General features: G+C 56.7%; 1 long non-coding RNA gene across 2 annotated transcripts in view; it reads left to right on the forward strand.

Moving 5' to 3' along the window:
- The window catches only part of LOC140390371 (uncharacterized), a 76,285-nt gene that overhangs the window by 48,664 nt on the left and 6,682 nt on the right, over positions 1-20,939 (forward strand). The window contains exon 3 of one of the 2 annotated variants that reach the window (XR_011934624.1): positions 13,665-13,930. This is a non-coding gene — a long non-coding RNA (uncharacterized lncRNA). The remainder of the gene's footprint in view (positions 1-13,664; positions 13,931-20,939) is intronic. The other variant, XR_011934623.1, reaches the window with a different exon arrangement.

Raw genomic sequence — 20,939 nt, forward strand, 5'->3', positions numbered from 1 at the left:
CCAGCGACTCTCCCCGTGACACCGAACCCACCGACTCTCCCCGAGACACCGAACCCACCGACTTCCCTCGAGACCCCGAACCCACCGACTCTCCCCGAGACACCGAACCCACCGACATCCCTCGAGACACCGAACCCACCTAGTCTCCCCGAGACACCGATCCCAGCGACTCTCCCCATGACACCGAACCCACCGACTCTCCCCGTGACACCGAACCCACCGACTCTCCCCGAGATACCGGACCCACCGACTTTCCCCTAGGCACCGAACCCACCGACTCGCACCGAGACACCAAACTCACCGACTCTCCTCGAGGCACCGAATCCACCGACCCCCCCCCCCCCCCCGAGACACCGAACTCACCGACTCTCCTCGAGACACCGAACCCACCGACTCCCCTAGAGACACCGAACCAACCGACTCTCCGAGACACCGAACCCACCGACTCCCCTCGAGACACCGAACCCACCGACTCCCCTCGAGACACCGAACCCACCGACTCCCCTCGAGACACCGAACCCACCGACTCCCCTCGAGACACCGAACCCACCGACTCCCCTCGAGACACTGAACCCACCAACTCTGCTCGACTCACCGAACCCACCGACTCTCCCCGAGACACCGAACCCACCGACTCTCCCCGAGACACCGAACCCACCGACTCTCCCCGGGACACCGAACCCACCGACTCTCCCCTCGAGACACCGAACCCACCGACTCTCCCCGATACACCGAACCCACCGACTTTCCCCTTGACACCGAACAAACCGAAACTCCCCGGGACACTGAACCCACTGACTCTCCCCGAGACACCGAACCCACCGACTCTCCCCGAGACACCGAACCCACCGACTCTCCCCGAGACACCGAACCAACCGACTCTCCTCGAGACACCGACTCTGCCCTCGAGACACCGAACCCACCGACTCCCCCCGAGACACCAAACCCACCGACTCCCCCCGAGACACCGAACCCACCGACTCCCCTCGAGACACCAAACTCACCGACTCCCCTTGAGACACCAAACCCACCGACTCCCCTCGAGGCACCGAACCAACCGACTCCCCTCGAGACACCGACTCTGCCCTCGAGACACCAAACCCACCGACTCTCCCCTCGAGACACTGACTCTCCCCTCGAGACACCGAACCCACCGACTCTCCTCGAGACACCGAACCAACCGACTCTCCCCGAGACACCGAACCCACCGACTCTCCTCGAGACACCAAACCCACCGACTCCCCTCGAGACACCAAACTCACCGACTCCCCTTGAGACACCAAACCCACCGACTCCCCTCGAGGCACCGAACCAACCGACTCCCCTCGAGACACCGACTCTGCCCTCGAGACACCAAATCCACCGACTCTCCCCTCGAGACACTGACTCTCCCCTCGAGACACCGAACCCACCGACTCTCCTCGAGACACCGAACCAACCGACTCTCCCCGAGACACCGAACCCACCGACTCCCCTCGAGACACCAAACCCACCGACTCCCCTCGAGACACCGAACCCACCGACTCTCCTCGAGATACCGAACCCACCGACTCTCCCCTCGAGACACCGAACCCACCGACTCCCCTCGAGACACCGAACCCACCGACTCTCCCCGAGACACCGAACCCACCGACTCTCCCCTCGAGACACCGAACCCACCGACTCCCCTCGAGACACCGAACCCATCGACTCCCCTCGAGGCACCGAACCAACCGACTCCCCTCGAGGCACCAAACCCACCGACTCTCCCCGAGACACCGAACCCACCGACTCTCCCCGAGACACCGAACCCACCGACTCTCCCCGAGACACCGAACCCACCGGCTCGCCCCGAGACACCAAACCCACCGACTCTCCCCGGGACACCGAACCCACCGACTGTCCCCGAGACACCGAACCCACCGACTCGCCCCGAGACACCGAACCCACCGACTCTCCCCGAGACACCAAACCCACCGACTCTCCCCGAGACACCGAACCCACCGACTCTCCCCGGGACACCGAACCCACCGACTCTCCCCGGGACACCGAACCCGCCGACTCTCCCCGAGACACCAAACCCACCGACTCTCCCCGGGACACCGACTCTTCCCTCGAGACACCCAACCCACCGACTCTCCTCGGGACACCGAACCGGCCATCTCTCCCCGAGACACCAAACCCACCGACTCTCCCCTCGAAACACCAAAACCACGGCCTCTCCCCTCGAGACACCGAACCCACCGACTCTCCCCGGGACACCGAACCCACCGACTCTCCCCTCGAGACACCAAACCCACCGACTGCCCTTGAGACACCGAACCCACCGACTCTCCCCTCAAGACACCGAACCCACCGACTCTCCCCGAGACACCGAACCCACCGACTCTCCCCGAGATACCGAACCCACCGACTCTCCATGGGACACCGAACCCCCCGACTCTCCCCGAGACAACCCACTGGCTCTCCCCGAGACACCGAACCCACCGACTCTCCCCGAGGCACCGAACCCACCGACTCTCCCCGAGGCACCGAACCCACCGGCTCTCCCCGAGACACCGAACCCAGTGACTCTCCCCGAGACACCGAACCCACCGACTCTCCCCGAGATACCGAACCCACCGACTCTCCCCGAGGCACCAAACCCACCGGCTCGCCCCGAGACACCGAACCCACCGCTCGCCCCGAGACACCGAACCCACCGACTCCCCTTGAGACACCGAACCCACCGACTCTCCCCGAGGCACCGAACCCACCGGCTCTCCCCGAGACACCGATCCCAGCAACTCTCGCCGAGACACCGAACCAACCGACTCTCCCCGAGATACCGAACCCACCGGCTCTCCTCGAGACACCGAACCCACCGACTCTCCCCGAGACACCGAACCCACCGACTCTCCCCGAGACACCGAACCCACCGACTCTCCTCGAGACACCGAACCCACCGGCTCTCCCCGAGACACCGAACCCACCGACTCTCCCCGAGGCACCGAACCCACCGGCTCTCCCCGAGACACCGAACCCACCGACTCTCCCCGAGACACCGAACCCACCGGCTCTCCCCGAGACACCGAACCCACCGGCTCTCCTCGAGATACCGAACCCACCGACTCTCCCCGAGACACCAAACTCACCGACTGTCCTCGAGACACCGAATCCACTGACTCCCCCGCCCCCCCCGAGACACCAAACTCACCGACTCTCCCCGAGACACCGAACCCACCGACTCCCCCCCCTGCCCCCAAGACACCGAACCCACTGACTCTCCTTGAGACACCGAACCCACCGACTCCCCTAGAGACACCGGATCAACCGACTCTCCGGGAAACCGAACCCACCGACTCTCCCCGAGACACCAAACGCACCGACTCCCCTCGAGACACCGAACCCACCGACTCTCCCCGAGACACCGAACCCACCGACTCTCCCCGAGGCACCGAACCCACCGACTCTCCCCGAGACACCGAACCCACCGACTCTCCTCGAGGCACCGAACCCACCGACTCTCCCCGAGACACCAAACGCACCGACTCCCCTCGAGATACCGAACCCACCGACTCTCCCCGAGACACCGAACCCACCGACTCTCCCCGAGGCACCGAACCCACCGACTCTCCCCGAGACACCGAACCCACTGACTCTCCCCGAGACACCGAACCCACCGGCTCTCCCCGAGGCACTGAACCCACCGGCTCTCCCCGAGACACCGAACCCACCAGCTCTCCCCGAGACACCGATCCCAGCGACTCTCCCCGAGTCACCGAACCCACCGTCTCTCCCCGAGATACCGAACCCACCGACTTTCCCCGAGGCACCGAACCCACCCGCTCTCCCCGAGACACCGAACCCAGCGACTCTCCCCAAGACACCGAACCCACCGACTCTCCCCGAGACACCGAACCCACCGACTCTCCCCGAGACACCAAACCCACCGGCTCTCCCCGAGACACCGAACCCAGCGACTCTCCCCGAGACACCGAACCCACCGACTCTCCCCGAGACACCGAACCCACCGACTCTCCCCGAGACACCGAACCCACCGACTCTCCCCGAGACACCGAACCCACCGACTCTCCCCGAGACACCGAACCCACCGACTCTCCCCGAGACACCGAACCCACCGACTCTCCCCGAGACACCGAACCCACCGACTCTCCCCGAGACACCAAACACACCGACTCTCCTCGAGACACCGAATCCACCGACTCCCCCCCGAGACACCAAACTCACCGACTCTCCTCGAGACACCGAACCCACCGACTCTCCTCGAGACACCAAACCCACCGACTCCCGTCGAGACACCGAACCCACCAATTCTGCCCGAGACACCAAACCCACTGACTCTCCCTGAGACACCAAACCCACCGACTCCCCTCGAGACACCGAACCCACCAATTCTGCCCGAGACACCAAACCCACTGACTCTCCCCGAGACACCGAACCCACCGACTCTCCCCGAGACACCTAACCCACCGACTCGCCCCGAGATACCGAACCCAACGACTCTCCCCGAGGCACAGAATCCAACGGCTCTCCCGAGACACCGAACCCACCGACTCTCCCCGAGACACCGAACCCACCGACTCTCCCCGAGACACCGAACCCACCGGCTCTCCCCGAGACACCGATCCCAGCGACTCTCCCCGTGACACCGAACCCACCGACTCTCCCCGAGACACCGAACCCACCGACTTCCCTCGAGACCCCGAACCCACCGACTCTCCCCGAGACACCGAACCCACCGACATCCCTCGAGACACCGAACCCACCTAGTCTCCCCGAGACACCGATCCCAGCGACTCTCCCCATGACACCGAACCCACCGACTCTCCCCGTGACACCGAACCCACCGACTCTCCCCGAGATACCGGACCCACCGACTTTCCCCTAGGCACCGAACCCACCGACTCGCACCGAGACACCAAACTCACCGACTCTCCTCGAGGCACCGAATCCACCGACCCCCCCCCCCCCCCGAGACACCGAACTCACCGACTCTCCTCGAGACACCGAACCCACCGACTCCCCTAGAGACACCGAACCAACCGACTCTCCGAGACACCGAACCCACCGACTCCCCTCGAGACACCGAACCCACCGACTCCCCTCGAGACACCGAACCCACCGACTCCCCTCGAGACACCGAACCCACCGACTCCCCTCGAGACACCGAACCCACCGACTCCCCTCGAGACACTGAACCCACCAACTCTGCTCGACTCACCGAACCCACCGACTCTCCCCGAGACACCGAACCCACCGACTTTCCCCGAGACACCGAACCCACCGACTTTCCCCGAGACACCGAACCCACCGACTCCCCTCGAGACACCGAACCCACCGACTCTCCCCTCGAGATACCGAACCCACCGACTTTCCCCGAGACACCGAACCCACCGCCTCTCCCCGAGACACCGAACCCACCGACTCCCCTCGAGACACCAAACCCACCGACTCTCCCCTCGAGACACCGAACCCACCGGCTCTCCCCGAGACACCGAACCCACCGACTCTACCAGGCACCGAACCCACCGGCTCTCCCCGAGACACCGATCCCAGCGACTCTCCCCGAGACACCGAACCCACCGACTTTCCCCTAGGCACCGAACCCACCGGCTCTCCCCGAGACACCGATCCCAGCGACTCTCCCCGAGACACCGAACCCACCGACTCTCCCCGAGACACCGAACCCACCGACTCTCACCTCGAGACACCGAACCCACCGACTCGCGCCGAGACACCAAACTCACCGACTCCCCTCGAGACACCGAACCCACCGACTCCCCTCGAGACACCGAACCCACCGACTCTCCCCTCGAGACACCGAACCCACCGACTCGCGCCGAGACACCAAACTCACCGACTCTCCTCGAGACACCGAATCCACCGACTTCCCCCCCCCGAGACACCGAACTCACCGACTCTCCTCGATACACCGAACCCACCGACTCCCCTAGAGACACCGAACCAACCGGCTCTCCGAGACACCGAACCCACCGACTCCCCTCGAGACACCGAACCCACCGACTACCCTCGAGAAACTGAACCCACCTACTCTGCCCGAGACACCGAACCCACCGACTCTCCCTGATATACCGAACCAACCGACTCTCCCCGAGACACCGAACCCACCGACTTTCCCCGAGACATCGAACCCACCGACTCTCCCCAAGACACCGAACTCACCGCCTCCCCTCGAGACACCGAACCAATTGACTCTCCCCTCGAGACACCGAACCCACAGACTCCCCTTGAGACACCGAACCCACCGACTCCCCTCGAGACACCGAACCCACCGACTCCTCTCAAGGCACCGAACCCACTGACTCTCCCCGAGACACCGAACCTACCGACTCCACTCGAGACACCAAACTCACCGACTCTCGTCGAGACACCGAATCCACCGACTCTCCCCCCCCCCCCGAGACACCGAACTCACCGAACCTCCTCGAGACACCGAACCCACCGACTCACCCCGAGACACCGAACCCACCGACTCTCCCCGAGACACCGAACCCACCGACTCTCCCCGAGACACCGAACCCACCGACTCCCCCTGAGACACCGAACCAACTGACTCTCCCCGAGACACCGAACCCACCGACTTTCCCCGAGACACCGAACCCACCGACTCTCCCCGAGACACCGAACCCACCGACTTCCCCCGAGACCCCGACCCAACCGACTCTTCCCTCGAGACACCGGACTCACCGACTCCCCTCGAGACACCATATCCACCGACTCCCCTCGAGGCACCGAACCCACCGACTGTCCCCGAGACACCGCACCCACCGACTGTCCCCGAGACCCCGAACCCACCGACTCTCCCCGGGACACCGAACCCACCGACTCTCCCCGAGACACCGAACCCACCGACTCTCCCCGAGACACCGAACCCACCGACTCTCCCCGAGACACCGAACCCACCGACTCCCCCTGAGACACCGAACCAACTGACTCTCCCCGAGACTCCGAACCCACCGACTTTCCCCGAGACACCGAACCCACCGACTCTCCCCGAGACACCGAACCCACCGACTTCCCCCGAGACCCCGACCCAACCGACTCTTCCCTCGAGACACCGAACTCACCGACTCCCCTCGAGACACCATAGCCACCGACTCCCCTCGAGGCACCGAACCCACCGACTGTCCCCGAGACACCGCACCCACCGACTGTCCCCGAGACCCCGAACCCACCGACTCTCCCCGGGACACCGAACCCACCGACTCTCCCCGAGACACCGAACCCACCGACTCTCCCCGGGACACCGAACCCACCGACTCGCCCCTCGAGACACCCAGCCCGACTCTCCCCGGGACACCGAACCCACCGACTCGCCCCTCGAGACACCGAACCCACTGACTCTCCCCAAGGCACCGAACCCACCGACTCTCCCCTCGAGACACCGAACCCGACTCTCCCCGGTACACCGAACCCACCGAATCGCCCCTCGAGACACCGAACCCACTGACTCTCGCCAAGGCACCGAACCCACCGACTCTCCCCTCGAGATACCGAACCCGCCGACTCTCCCCTCGAGATACCGAACCCACCGACTCTTCCCCCGAGACACCGAACCCACCGACTCTCCCCGGGACACCGAACCCACCGACTCTCCCGTGACACTAAACCCACCGACTCCACTCGAGACACCCAACCCACCGACTCTCCCCTCGAGACACCGAACCCACCGACTCTCCCCGAGACACCGAACCCACCGACTCTCCCCGAGACACCGAACCCACCGACTCTCCCCGAGACACCGAACCCACCGACTCTCCCCGAGACACCAAACTCACCGACTCTCCTCGAGACACCGAACCCACCGAATCCCCGAGAGACACCGAACCCACCGACTCTCCTCGAGACACCAAACCCACCGACTCCCGTCGAGACACCGAACCCACCAATTCTGCCCGAGACACCAAACCCACTGACTCTCCCTGAGACACCAAACCCACCGACTCCCCTCGAGACACCGAACCCACCAATTCTGCCCGAGACACCAAACCCACTGACTCTCCCCGAGACACCGAACCCACCGACTCTCCCCGAGACACCTAACCCACCGACTCGCCCCGAGATACCGAACCCAACGACTCTCCCCGAGGCACAGAATCCAACGGCTCTCCCGAGACACCGAACCCACCGACTCTCCCCGAGACACCGAACCCACCGACTCTCCCCGAGACACCGAACCCACCGGCTCTCCCCGAGACACCGATCCCAGCGACTCTCCCCGTGACACCGAACCCACCGACTCTCCCCGAGACACCGAACCCACCGACTTCCCTCGAGACCCCGAACCCACCGACTCTCCCCGAGACACCGAACCCACCGACATCCCTCGAGACACCGAACCCACCTAGTCTCCCCGAGACACCGATCCCAGCGACTCTCCCCATGACACCGAACCCACCGACTCTCCCCGTGACACCGAACCCACCGACTCTCCCCGAGATACCGGACCCACCGACTTTCCCCTAGGCACCGAACCCACCGACTCGCACCGAGACACCGAACTCACCGACTCTCCTCGAGGCACCGAATCCACCGACCCCCCCCCCCCCGAGACACCGAACTCACCGACTCTCCTCGAGACACCGAACCCACCGACTCCCCTAGAGACACCGAACCAACCGACTCTCCGAGACACCGAACCCACCGACTCCCCTCGAGACACCGAACCCACCGACTCCCCTCGAGACACCGAACCCACCGACTCCCCTCGAGACACCGAACCCACCGACTCCCCTCGAGACACCGAACCCACCGACTCCCCTCGAGACACTGAACCCACCAACTCTGCTCGACTCACCGAACCCACCGACTCTCCCCGAGACACCGAACCCACCGACTTTCCCCGAGACACCGAACCCACCGACTTTCCCCGAGACACCGAACCCACCGACTCCCCTCGAGACACCGAACCCACCGACTCTCCCCTCGAGATACCGAACCCACCGACTTTCCCCGAGACACCGAACCCACCGCCTCTCCCCGAGACACCGAACCCACCGACTCCCCTCGAGACACCGAACCCACCGACTCTCCCCTCGAGACACCGAACCCACCGGCTCTCCCCGAGACACCGAACGCACCGACTCTACCAGGCACCGAACCCACCGGCTCTCCCCGAGACACCGATCCCAGCGACTCTCCCCGAGACACCGAACCCACCGACTTTCCCCTAGGCACCGAACCCACCGGCTCTCCCCGAGACACCGATCCCAGCGACTCTCCCCGAGACACCGAACCCACCGACTCTCCCCGAGACACCGAACCCACCGACTCTCACCTCGAGACACCGAACCCACCGACTCGCGCCGAGACACCAAACTCACCGACTCCCCTCGAGACACCGAACCCACCGACTCCCCTCGAGACACCGAACCCACCGACTCTCCCCTCGAGACACCGAACCCACCGACTCGCGCCGAGACACCAAACTCACCGACTCTCCTCGAGACACCGAATCCACCGACTTCCCCCCCCCCGAGACACCGAACTCACCGACTCTCCTCGATACACCGAACCCACCGACTCCCCTAGAGACACCGAACCAACCGGCTCTCCGAGACACCGAACCCACCGACTCCCCTCGAGACACCGAACCCACCGACTACCCTCGAGAAACTGAACCCACCTACTCTGCCCGAGACACCGAACCCACCGACTCTCCCTGATATACCGAACCAACCGACTCTCCCCGAGACACCGAACCCACCGACTTTCCCCGAGACATCGAACCCACCGACTCTCCCCAAGACACCGAACTCACCGCCTCCCCTCGAGACACCGAACCAATTGACTCTCCCCTCGAGACACCGAACCCACAGACTCCCCTTGAGACACCGAACCCACCGACTCCCCTCGAGACACCGAACCCACCGACTCCTCTCAAGGCACCGAACCCACTGACTCTCCCCGAGACACCGAACCTACCGACTCCACTCGAGACACCAAACTCACCGACTCTCGTCGAGACACCGAATCCACCGACTCTCCCCCCCCCCCCCGAGACACCGAACTCACCGAACCTCCTCGAGACACCGAACCCACCGACTCTCCCCGAGACACCGAACCCACCGACTCTCCCCGAGACACCGAACCCACCGACTCTCCCCGAGACACCGAACCCACCGACTCCCCCTGAGACACCGAACCAACTGACTCTCCCCGAGACACCGAACCCACCGACTTTCCCCGAGACACCGAACCCACCGACTCTCCCCGAGACACCGAACCCACCGACTTCCCCCGAGACCCCGACCCAACCGACTCTTCCCTCGAGACACCGGACTCACCGACTCCCCTCGAGACACCATATCCACCGACTCCCCTCGAGGCACCGAACCCACCGACTGTCCCCGAGACACCGCACCCACCGACTGTCCCCGAGACCCCGAACCCACCGACTCTCCCCGGGACACCGAACCCACCGACTCTCCCCGAGACACCGAACCCACCGACTCTCCCCGAGACACCGAACCCACCGACTCTCCCCGAGACACCGAACCCACCGACTCCCCCTGAGACACCGAACCAACTGACTCTCCCCGAGACACCGAACCCACCGACTTTCCCCGAGACACCGAACCCACCGACTCTCCCCGAGACACCGAACCCACCGACTTCCCCCGAGACCCCGACCCAACCGACTCTTCCCTCGAGACACCGAACTCACCGACTCCCCTCGAGACACCATATCCACCGACTCCCCTCGAGGCACCGAACCCACCGACTGTCCCCGAGACACCGCACCCACCGACTGTCCCCGAGACCCCGAACCCACCGACTCTCCCCGGGACACCGAACCCACCGACTCTCCCCGAGACACCGAACCCACCGACTCTCCCCGGGACACCGAACCCACCGACTCGCCCCTCGAGACACCCAGCCCGACTCTCCCCGGGACACCGAACCCACCGACTCGCCCCTCGAGACACCGAACCCACTGACTCTCCCCAAGGCACCGAACCCACCGACTCTCCCCTCGAGACACCGAACCCGACTCTCCCCGGTACACCGAACCCACCGAATCGCCCCTCGAGACACCGAACCCACTGACTCTCGCCAAGGCACCGAACCCACCGACTCTCCCCTCGAGATACCGAACCCGCCGACTCTCCCCTCGAGATACCGAACCCACCGACTCTTCCCCCGAGACACCGAACCCACCGACTCTCCCCGGGACACCGAACCCACCGACTCTCCCGTGACACTAAACCCACCGACTCCACTCGAGACACCCAACCCACCGACTCTCCCCTCGAGACACCGAACCCACCGACTTTCCCCGAGACACCAAACCCACCGACTCTCCCCCGAGACACCAAACCCACCGACTCTCCCCGAGACACCGAACCAACCGACTCTCCCCGAGACACAGAACCCACCGACTCTCCCCGAGATACCGAACCCACCGACTCCCCTCGAGACACCGAACCAACCGACTCTCCCCGAGACACCGAACCCACCGACTCTCCCCGAGATACCGAACCCACCGACTCTCCCTGAGGCACCGAACCCACCGACCCTCGACGAGACACCGAACCCACCGACTCCCCTCGAGACACCGAACCCACCGGCTTTCCCCGAGACACTGAACGCGCTGACTCTCCCTGAGGCACCGAACCCACCGACTCTCCCCGAGATACCGAACCCACCGACTCTCCCTGAGGCACCGAACCCACCGACCCTCCCCGAGACACCGAACCCACCGACTCTCCTCGAGACACCAAACCCACCGACTCCCGTTGAGGTGCCACTTTCCTGGTGACTACTGATACCTTCAATATTCGTTTATTCCCAAAGAGCAAGCTAGTTGCCTTTTAAAGATTTTAAGTGATGGTTTGTCGCAAAAGCTTCCAGGTTTTAACAACTGTGCGGTTGAAGGAATTTGAATAATTTTCCCAAATCTCTTGAGCTCATCTGATTCGCACCCTCTTGTTTCTCGCTGGTCAAGGAGCAAGAGCCAATTGATAATTGCCGAATTTTGAAGAAGGGCTGTTCCAGGCATTAACGCCTTAGCTTTTCTTAGTTCTCCTGAAAAACATCCCAATTTGCCACCAATTTCCGGTGGATTTCTCCGTTCCCGAGGCTAGTATTGATGCTGGGGCAGGATCCGTGGGCTTCCATGACAGCAAAACTGGCACAGCACCTGGTGATTCAGCGACAGGGGAGGGGCTAGCATCGGCGCCACGTGGAACACAACCGATTCGAATGGAAAATGGTGCGGGGTTCGCCTGGTCCGTGATTGACACCCGGGAGGCCGACAAGTTGAAGCCACATATACATCACTCTCCACGTACACCATCACAGCCAACAAAATGGCACTTGGCTGCGCTGGAGTGTGCCCATCCTGCTGATGGGTCGGCTTGGGCCAGAGGGCACCTAGGGGGTGACCTGCGGGGGGGGGGACGTGGGGGGGACGCCTATTCCCCAAGTTGACAGTGGGCAGTCAGCAGTGTGCGCAGATGCATGGCCGCCTTGCAGGACACGGCAATGGAGCTCCGTGCCCGTCCACCCTTACCCAACAGCCCACCTCCTGGCCAGCCTCCGCTACTCACCCCGGCCCTGGCAAAAATCCCCACTGCCAGCGACACGACTGTCAGCAAACTATGGCGATGTTGGACACTTTCCGTACCCCCCTCTTTCTCCCACAGCAGCCATGGCGCCAGTTTGACGACTTTTAAAAGCACAAGTGAACCTCGCCGTGGGGAATTTGCCCCGGTATTTTATTGACTCTGAGTTGATGGAAATTGTAATACGTTGTGAGGAAGATTGTGAAAGACTGCAGGCTAGTAGGGTTGACAGAGTGGGATTAACATAAATGTAATACCTTTGGCACGTAATTTATTTTAACAGGAGCAGATGGATTCTCAGATATAGAGGTCATGAAAAGGGCGGTCCAAGTAGGGATGGTTCTACAAGAATAAAATAGAAAACTAAGTTGGGGGGGTGTGGTGGTGGGGGGGGGGGGGGGCGGTGGATCAAACCTGATTGTGTGCAAGACTGTAGATCAGACCAGGGTAAGGTTGCTGATATCCTTCCCGAAAGGGCGTTCGTGAAGTTTTATGATGGTCGATAATAGTTGTCACGGTCACCATTACTGAGGCCAGATTTCAATTGCACATTTCATTCAATGAATTCAAATTCAGCGGCTGTGCTTGGATTTGTATCCGTGTCCCCGGAGAACAAGCCTGGGCCTCTGGATCTCTATTGCAGTGACATTCCCACTTCGCCTCCATCTCCCCATCTCACTCCATGTTGGATTATTTCCTACAGTTTTGTGGAACGTGTTAGAGAAGCAATGGATGAGGTGCGGAGTAGATTAACTGGGATGTGAAAAGAGATGAGGGGGCAGGATTCTCAGTCGGCTGACGCCAGAATTGGGAAATGCGATTGGGTGGAGAACCGGTTTTGATGCCAAAATCATGGTGGGCACCGGTTTCACGCCAAATCGTAATTCTCCGGTGCCTCGACAGCGGCATCAATGCGTTCCACTCCAAACGTACAGTAAACACCCGTGGCATATCATTAATCATAATCTTTATTGTCACAAGTAGACTTATATTAACACTGCAATGAAGTTACTGTGACAAACCCCCAGTCACCACACTCCGGCGCCTGTTCGGGTAGACAGAAGGAGAATTCAGAATGTCTAAATTACCTAACAGCATGTCTTTCAGGACTTGTGGGAGGAAACAAGAGCACCCGGAGAAAACACACGCAGACACGGGGAGAAGGTGCAGACACCGCACAGACTGTGATCCAAGCCAGGAATCGAACCAGCGACCCTGGAGCTGTGAAGCAGCAGTGCTACCCACTGTGCTACCGGGAACTGAATGCAATATCTCCAGATTTACAGATGACACAAAGCTGGGTGTGAGAATGAGCTGTGAGGAGGATGCAGAGATTCTTCAGTGTGATTTGGACAAGCTGAGTGAGTGGGCAAATGAATGGCAGATGCTGTATAATTTGGATAAATGAGAGGTTATCCACTTGTTTAGCAAAAATGGAAAGGCAGATTATCATCTGAATGGCCATACATTAGGAGTGGAGAATGTGCAACGAAGCCTGGGTGTCCTCTTACACCAGTCGCTGAAGGTAAGCATGCAGGTGTAACAAGCAGTAAAGAAGTGCAGGGGGGGCTGGTTTAGCTCAGTGGGCTAGACGGCTGGTTTTTGATGCTGAACAAGGCCAGCAGCACTGGTTCAATTCCCTTACCAGCTGAGAATTCTGGATTCTCCCTCTGTGTATCCGAACAGGTGCTGGAATGTGGCGCGGCGACTAAGGGCTTTTCACACATTGCAGATTTAATGTAATAATAATAATCGTGTACTGTCACAAGTAGGCTTCAATGAAGTTGCTATGAAAAGCCGCTAGTCGCCACATTCCGGCACCTGTTCGGGGAGGCCGGTACGGGAATTGAACCGTGCTGATTGCCTTGTTCTGTCTTGCAAGCCAGCTGTTTAGCCCACTGTGCTAAACCAGCCCCTAATGTAAGCCTACTTTAAAGATTATTTATTTGTTTATTTATTTAGAAAGCAAGTGGCATTTTGGCCTCCACAGCGAGAGGATTCGAGTGCAGTTGCAGGTGTCTTTCTTCAATCAAACAAGGCTTTAATGAGGCCACACAAGGAATATTGTGTGCAGTTTTGGTTTCTTTACCTGAGGAAGAATGTCCTTGCTCTGTTATTAATGTCTTCCATCATGAAGACTGACACAAAATATTTGTTTAAACCCCTGCTATGTCCTGTTTCCCATTATCATTCTCTCAGGGGCTTACATTCACTTTGGTTTCTCTCTTCATTTTGTAAACATAAAGAAGCTCTTGCTGTCCGTTTTATATTACTGCTAGTTTACCCTCATAGTTTACCTTCTCCCTCTTTATTTATTTTTGGTCATTTCTGTCAGTTTTTAAATCTTTCCCAATCCTCTGGCTAACCACTAATCTTTGCCACATTATATGTTTTTTTTCCAGTTTGATCGTATCCTTGATTTCATTGACAATTTCTACCCTTACTTATTCATTATACTTAAATGCATTACGGCCCCCCTGGTGACGAGGGTGGGATGTGAAGCTGCCGCAGCCATCGTGCATTTTACCGCCAGCCCACTTCATACCGGATGGACAGGCACAACCTGCACCCAGTGGAAGGCAGAGATAGGCTCCCATCCCTCAAGGTCGGACTGAGCTCCGCTCTTTCTGAGGGCTCATAATTTACATTGGATAATTCATCCCTAACTTGCCCACTCTGCTTAGCCCACTCCATCATTTATTGAAAGGGCAGCAGAAGGTTTTCCGTGAGGTCAAGCAGCGCTGTCATCCAAAAAGGTGCTGAAGCTCTTCGACCCAGAAAAATACACTTTTCCTCATGTGTGATGCTTCCCCTTACGGCGTCGAGGCCGCTCTCGCACACCGGATGGCCGATGAATCGGAGCGGCCGATAGGTTTTGTGTGTTGCACACTATGCCCAGATCGAAAAGGAGGGCCTGGCTGTCGTATTTGGCATGCAGAAGTTCAACCAATAGGTCTACGGCCACGCATTTACAGTCTGTACGGAGTAGTGGGTGATTCCCCCGATCGCACTGCCAGGATCCAGTGGCGGGTATTACTCCCAGTGGCGTACGAGTATACACTGGATCAACGCTCGGGCACACGGATCCCGCATGCCGAATCATTAAGCTGCATGCCCCTCTCCATGAGGCCACCGGCACCCGCCCTGGCCACAGAAGCAATAGCGGCCCTCCACTTCATGGACTCTTTGCCCATCACGGCGGCTCGCATTAAATAGATACCCCCGATCGCACTGCCAGGATCCAGTGGCGGGCATTACTCCTAGTGGCGTACGTGTATACACTGGAACAACGCTCTAAACGCTGGCTTTGAAAGGAGACCAAGCCAGGCCAGCAGCATGGTTCAATTACCGTACCAGCCTACCTGAACAGGTTCCGGAATGTGGCGACTAGGGGCTTTTCACAGTAACTTCATTTGAAGCCTACTTGTGACAATCAGCGATTTTCATTTCATTTTTCTTTTTCATTTTTTCCCGCATGCCGAATCATTAAGCTGCATGCCCCTCTCCATGAGGCCACCGGCACCCGCTCTGGCCACAGAAGCGTTAGCGGCCCTCCACTTCATGGACTCTTTGCCGATCACGCCGGCTCGCATCAAGGAGTGGAGCCAGACGGACCTGCAGTTATCCCGGGTCAAGCCCATGATCCAGTACGGGGCCCAACAGAGTCCAGCCGAACGATCTCTGGGCCTATACCATGAAGCTCCTGGAGCTGAGTGCAGAGGACAGCGTTTTTTTTGTGGGGGCAAGTGTGGTCATCCCGGAACACGGTTGTGCGCCTTTGCTATAGCACCTCCATGATCGACACCCGAGGGCATCCAAGGTGAAGCGACTTGCCTGCAGCTACGTTTGCCTGCAGCAAGAGAGCGAGGCAGGTAGTGCAGGAATCTCCTGTGGCCATTCCCCTGCAGAACAGATTATACCGCTTTGGATACTGCTGAGGGGAATGGCCTCTCAGGGGAAAGCAGCAACAGCCAAACTCGTGGCACCACGGTTGGTTCTGCTGCAGAGGGGAGGGGTGATAAGTGTGACAGTGCAATAGTTCTAGGGGAAAAGACAGGTGTTTCTGTGGCCGCAAACGAGACTCCAGGATGTGTCATGTGAAAGTACCTTTAAGACATAGATGATTAAGCAATGTACCTTTAAGAAAACAGTGATGTCAGAGAGTGGGTGGAGCTGGGCTTTAGATCAGCCATTATGAAGTTTGAGTTTGAAAAAGCAGCTTGTGTGTGTTTCCAGAGAGCTGCAGTTTGGAGGAAAAGAGCTTGGGGAGTGTCTGTGTTTTGCAGCGAGCTGGATGTGCTGTGATGTCTGCCATGAAAGACTATCTCTGGATCATTTGGGTGATTTAAACTCATAATAGTAAAGCCTTTAACCTGATGTGATTCTGTTTAAAGGTGTTAAGTCTCTTGGAAGTTTGAAGGAACATTTTAAGGAATTATTTATTGTTGCAATGTTTTCTGAGTTATCTTTGAAGTAAGGGATGTTAAAAGATCCAATGTTTATTTAAGATATTAAGTTGAGTTCATGGAATAAACATTGTTTTGTGTTTAAAAACCCACGTGTCCATAATTGTAATCCCACCCCTAGGGAACAAGCCGTGTGCTAGGAAAAGCAACAAATACATTAAAGGGGGAGGTTGGTTGAACTCCATGATACATTTTGGGTGTTCTGAAAACGCCTCGCCCATAACAATTGGGGGCTCGAGGGGGATAAAAGTCTATCTTATGGATTTGCTTTTGTGAATTTAATGACAGTGAAGGATTGTTGCTTTTCCGGTGTGGTATTTTAGTTTAAATGGTGAATGTGTTGTGGACAATGGCTCTTTCAGAGGCTCAGAAGTTTTTGGGGGTGGAGACTGTCACACGCAGTACTCTACGGACAGAGACGAAAAGCAGACTGTTGGGTCTGGCAAAGACATTGCAGTTAACATTACCTGACAAAATGCGAAAAGATGAGGTAATTATGGCGGTGGTTAAGCATTTAAGGTTGCCTGAGATAGAGTTTGGCTCATGGGAAATGTCAAAAAATTCAGTTACAAATGAAACAAATGGAACATGAGAAAGATTTAAAGCGGTTTGACTACGAAAGAGATTGAGAGGAAAAAGAGAAAGAGAGAGAAGAAAGAAACAAAGAAAGAGATAGAGAGGAAAGGGAAAAAGAGAGAGAGTTTGAACTTCGGAAAATGGCTCTGGAACATGAAAATCAGTTAAAATTGGCAGACGCAAAGGGACACATACAGTTGGAGGAGATGGATGAGGATAATGAGACAGAGCGTCATAGTCGAGGACGTGGTGGGGATCTATTTAAATATGTCCAAGCATTGCCAAGGTTTGACGAAAAGGAGGTAGAAGCTGTTTTCATTTCATTTGAGAAGGTAGCTAAACAAATGCAATGGCCACAGGACATGTGGGTATTACTGATTCAAACAAAGCTGGTAGGTAGAGCTAGTGAAGTGTTTGCATCACTACCGGAGGAGGTATCTGGAACGTATGAGGAGGTGAAGAAATCCATCTAAAGTGCATATGAGCTAGTGCCTGAAGCTTACAGACAAAGGTTTAGAAATTTAAGGAAAGAATTTGGTCAAACGTACATGGAGTTTGAAAGGCTCAAATAGAGTAATTTTGATAGGTGGATAAGGGCTTTGAAAATAGACCAAACGTATGAAGCTCTCAGAGAAATTATACTTTTGGAGGAGTTTAAAAATTGAATTCCTGATGTAGTGAGAACTCATGTGGAAGAACAGAGGGTTAAAACTGCGAGATTAGCAGCGGAAATGGCAGATGATTATGAATTAGTTCATAAATCAAAGATTGGTGTCCGACATCAGTTTCAGCCGGTGAGGGATAGAAACTGGGGACATGAAAAATACTCAAGTGGTAAAAGTAAAAGTCACCTGATGAGAGACAATAAAGAGAGTGTACCTCAGATTAAAAAAGAAATCCAGGAGGGTGGAAAAGAAATGAAAAGTTTCAGATGTTTTCACTGTGATAAATGAGGCCATGTAAAGTCAGTGTAGGTGGTTGAAGAAAAGCACTGGGAAGGCTTGATGTGGTAGAACAGGATAAGACAGTGGGGTTTGTTACAGTGGTAAAGGAAGGCCCAAGGAAAGTGAAGGAGGTGCAAACGATTGTACAGCCTGTTCAAGAAGTAATTGTTAAGAAGGTCCCAGATGTATTTAAAGAATTTATTTGTGTGGGTAAAGTTCACTCATGTGTATCAGGAGGAGCAGGTAAAGAAGTCACAATTTTAAGAGATACAGGGGCTAGTTGATCTTTAATGGTAAGAGATGAGGAATTATGTAGCTTGGGAAGAATTTTGCCAGAAAAGGTGGTGATAAGTGGAATTCAGGATGAGAGGAGTAGCGTTCCATTATATAAGGTAAGGTTGGAAAGTCCAGTGAAGAGTGGTGAAGTGGTCGTAGGAGTAATAGATAAACTATCTTGTCCAGGATTAGAGTTCATCTTGGGTAATGATGTAGCTGGATCGCAGATGGAAGTGATGCCTACTGTGGTTGATAAGCCAGTGGAAAATCAGACAACTGAAGGGTTGAAGGACGAATATCCTGAGATTTTTCCAGGTTGTGTAGTAACAAGGTTGCAAAGTCACAGCTTAAGACAAGAGGAGAAATCAAAGAGTGATGATGAAGTTGAAGTGCAATTATCAGAAACAATTTTTAATCAGATGGTTGAAAAAGAGCAAGACCAGGTGGAGGATGAGTCGGATAATTTTAGTTCAGGAAAATTGGCAGAGTTACAACAGAAAGATGTAGAAATAAAACGGATATATCAGAAAGCATATACGGAAGAGGAATCTGAGCGTGTACCAGAGTGATACTACCGTAATAATGATGTCTTGATGAGAAAATGGAGACCTGTACATCTGCAGGCGGATGAAAACTGGGCAGAAGTTCATCAAGTAGTATTGCCGGTAGGGTATAGAAAGGAGGTGTTGCGAGTTACACATGAGGTACCAATGGGAGGTCATTTGGGAATAAGGGAAACTCAAGCTAAAATACAAAAACATTTTTATTGGCCTGGACTACATAAAGATGTAATTAAATTTTGTTAATCATGTCTCACATGTCAAGTGATAGGGAAACCTCAAGCAGTGATAAAACCAGCGCCCTTAATACCCATTCCAGCATTTGAGGAACCTTTTACGAGGGTCATAATTGATTGTGTAGGACCGCTACTAAAACAAAAAGTGGGAATCAATATCTTTTGACTGTAATGGATGTGTCTACTAGGTTTCCAGCGGCCATTCCAGTACGTAATATTACAGCTAAAAGGATTGTGGAGGAGTTACTTAAATTCTTTACTAGATATGGACTACCCACAGAAATTCAATCGGATCAAGGATCAAATTTTACATCAAAGTTATTCAAAGAAGTTATGGATAGCTTAGGAATAAAACAATTTAAATCAACTGCGTGCCACCCAGAATCGCAGGGAGCGTTAGAAAGGTGGCATCAGACATTAAAGACAATGTTGAGGGCGTATTGTCAAGATTATCGAGAGGATTGGGATAAAGGAATTCCATTTGTATTGTTTGCAATTAGGGTGCACCTAATGAGTCTACCAAATTTAGTCCTTTTGAACTAATTTTTGGTCATGAGGTAAGAGGACCACTTAAATTGATGAAGGAAATTTTGTGAGTGAGAATTCGGAAATTACACTATTGGATTACATGTCAAATTTTAGGAAATGATTAAATAGAGCTGGTGAATTGGCTAGACAACATTTGAAAGTTGCACAAAATCAGACTTTCGGTTGCGGCTATGCGGAGCTAAGCCGCACGTTCGGCAGCTCCCGCTTGGGACGGACTTTTGGGCTATTTTCAGGGCCCCCAATGGCATTTTTTCGACATTTCCCGGTGTGGGAAGAAGACTGCAACATTCCCCAACAGTGTATGGCTTGGACCAGGAGCGGGGCGACTAAAAAAGCCGTGGTGAAGCCAAAGATAGTGTGTGGGAAGAAGAGTAAGATGGCGGGGGGCGGGAACCAGGCAGTGTGGATGCAGTGGGCGCAGGAGCAGCAGGAGGTTATCCAGCGCTGCTTCAGGGAGCTCATAGCGGACCTGCTGGAGCCGATGAAGGCATCTATTGATAAGCTGCTGGAGACCCAGACGGCCCAGGGCGTGGCGATCCGCGAGGTGCGACAAAAGATCTCAGATAGCGAGGACGAGATCTTGGGCCTAGCGGTAAAGGTGGAGGCGCACGAGGTGCTCCACAAGAAATGGCAGGAACGGTTCGAGGAGATGGAGAATCGGTCGAGGCGAAAGAATCTGCAAATCCTGGGCCTCCCGGAGGGTTGGAGGGGTCGGACGTGGGGGCCTATGTGGTCACCATGTTAAACTTGCTGATGGGAGTGG

This window comes from Scyliorhinus torazame, chromosome 14 (genome assembly GCF_047496885.1).
Source record: "Scyliorhinus torazame isolate Kashiwa2021f chromosome 14, sScyTor2.1, whole genome shotgun sequence".
NCBI lineage: Eukaryota > Metazoa > Chordata > Chondrichthyes > Carcharhiniformes > Scyliorhinidae > Scyliorhinus > Scyliorhinus torazame.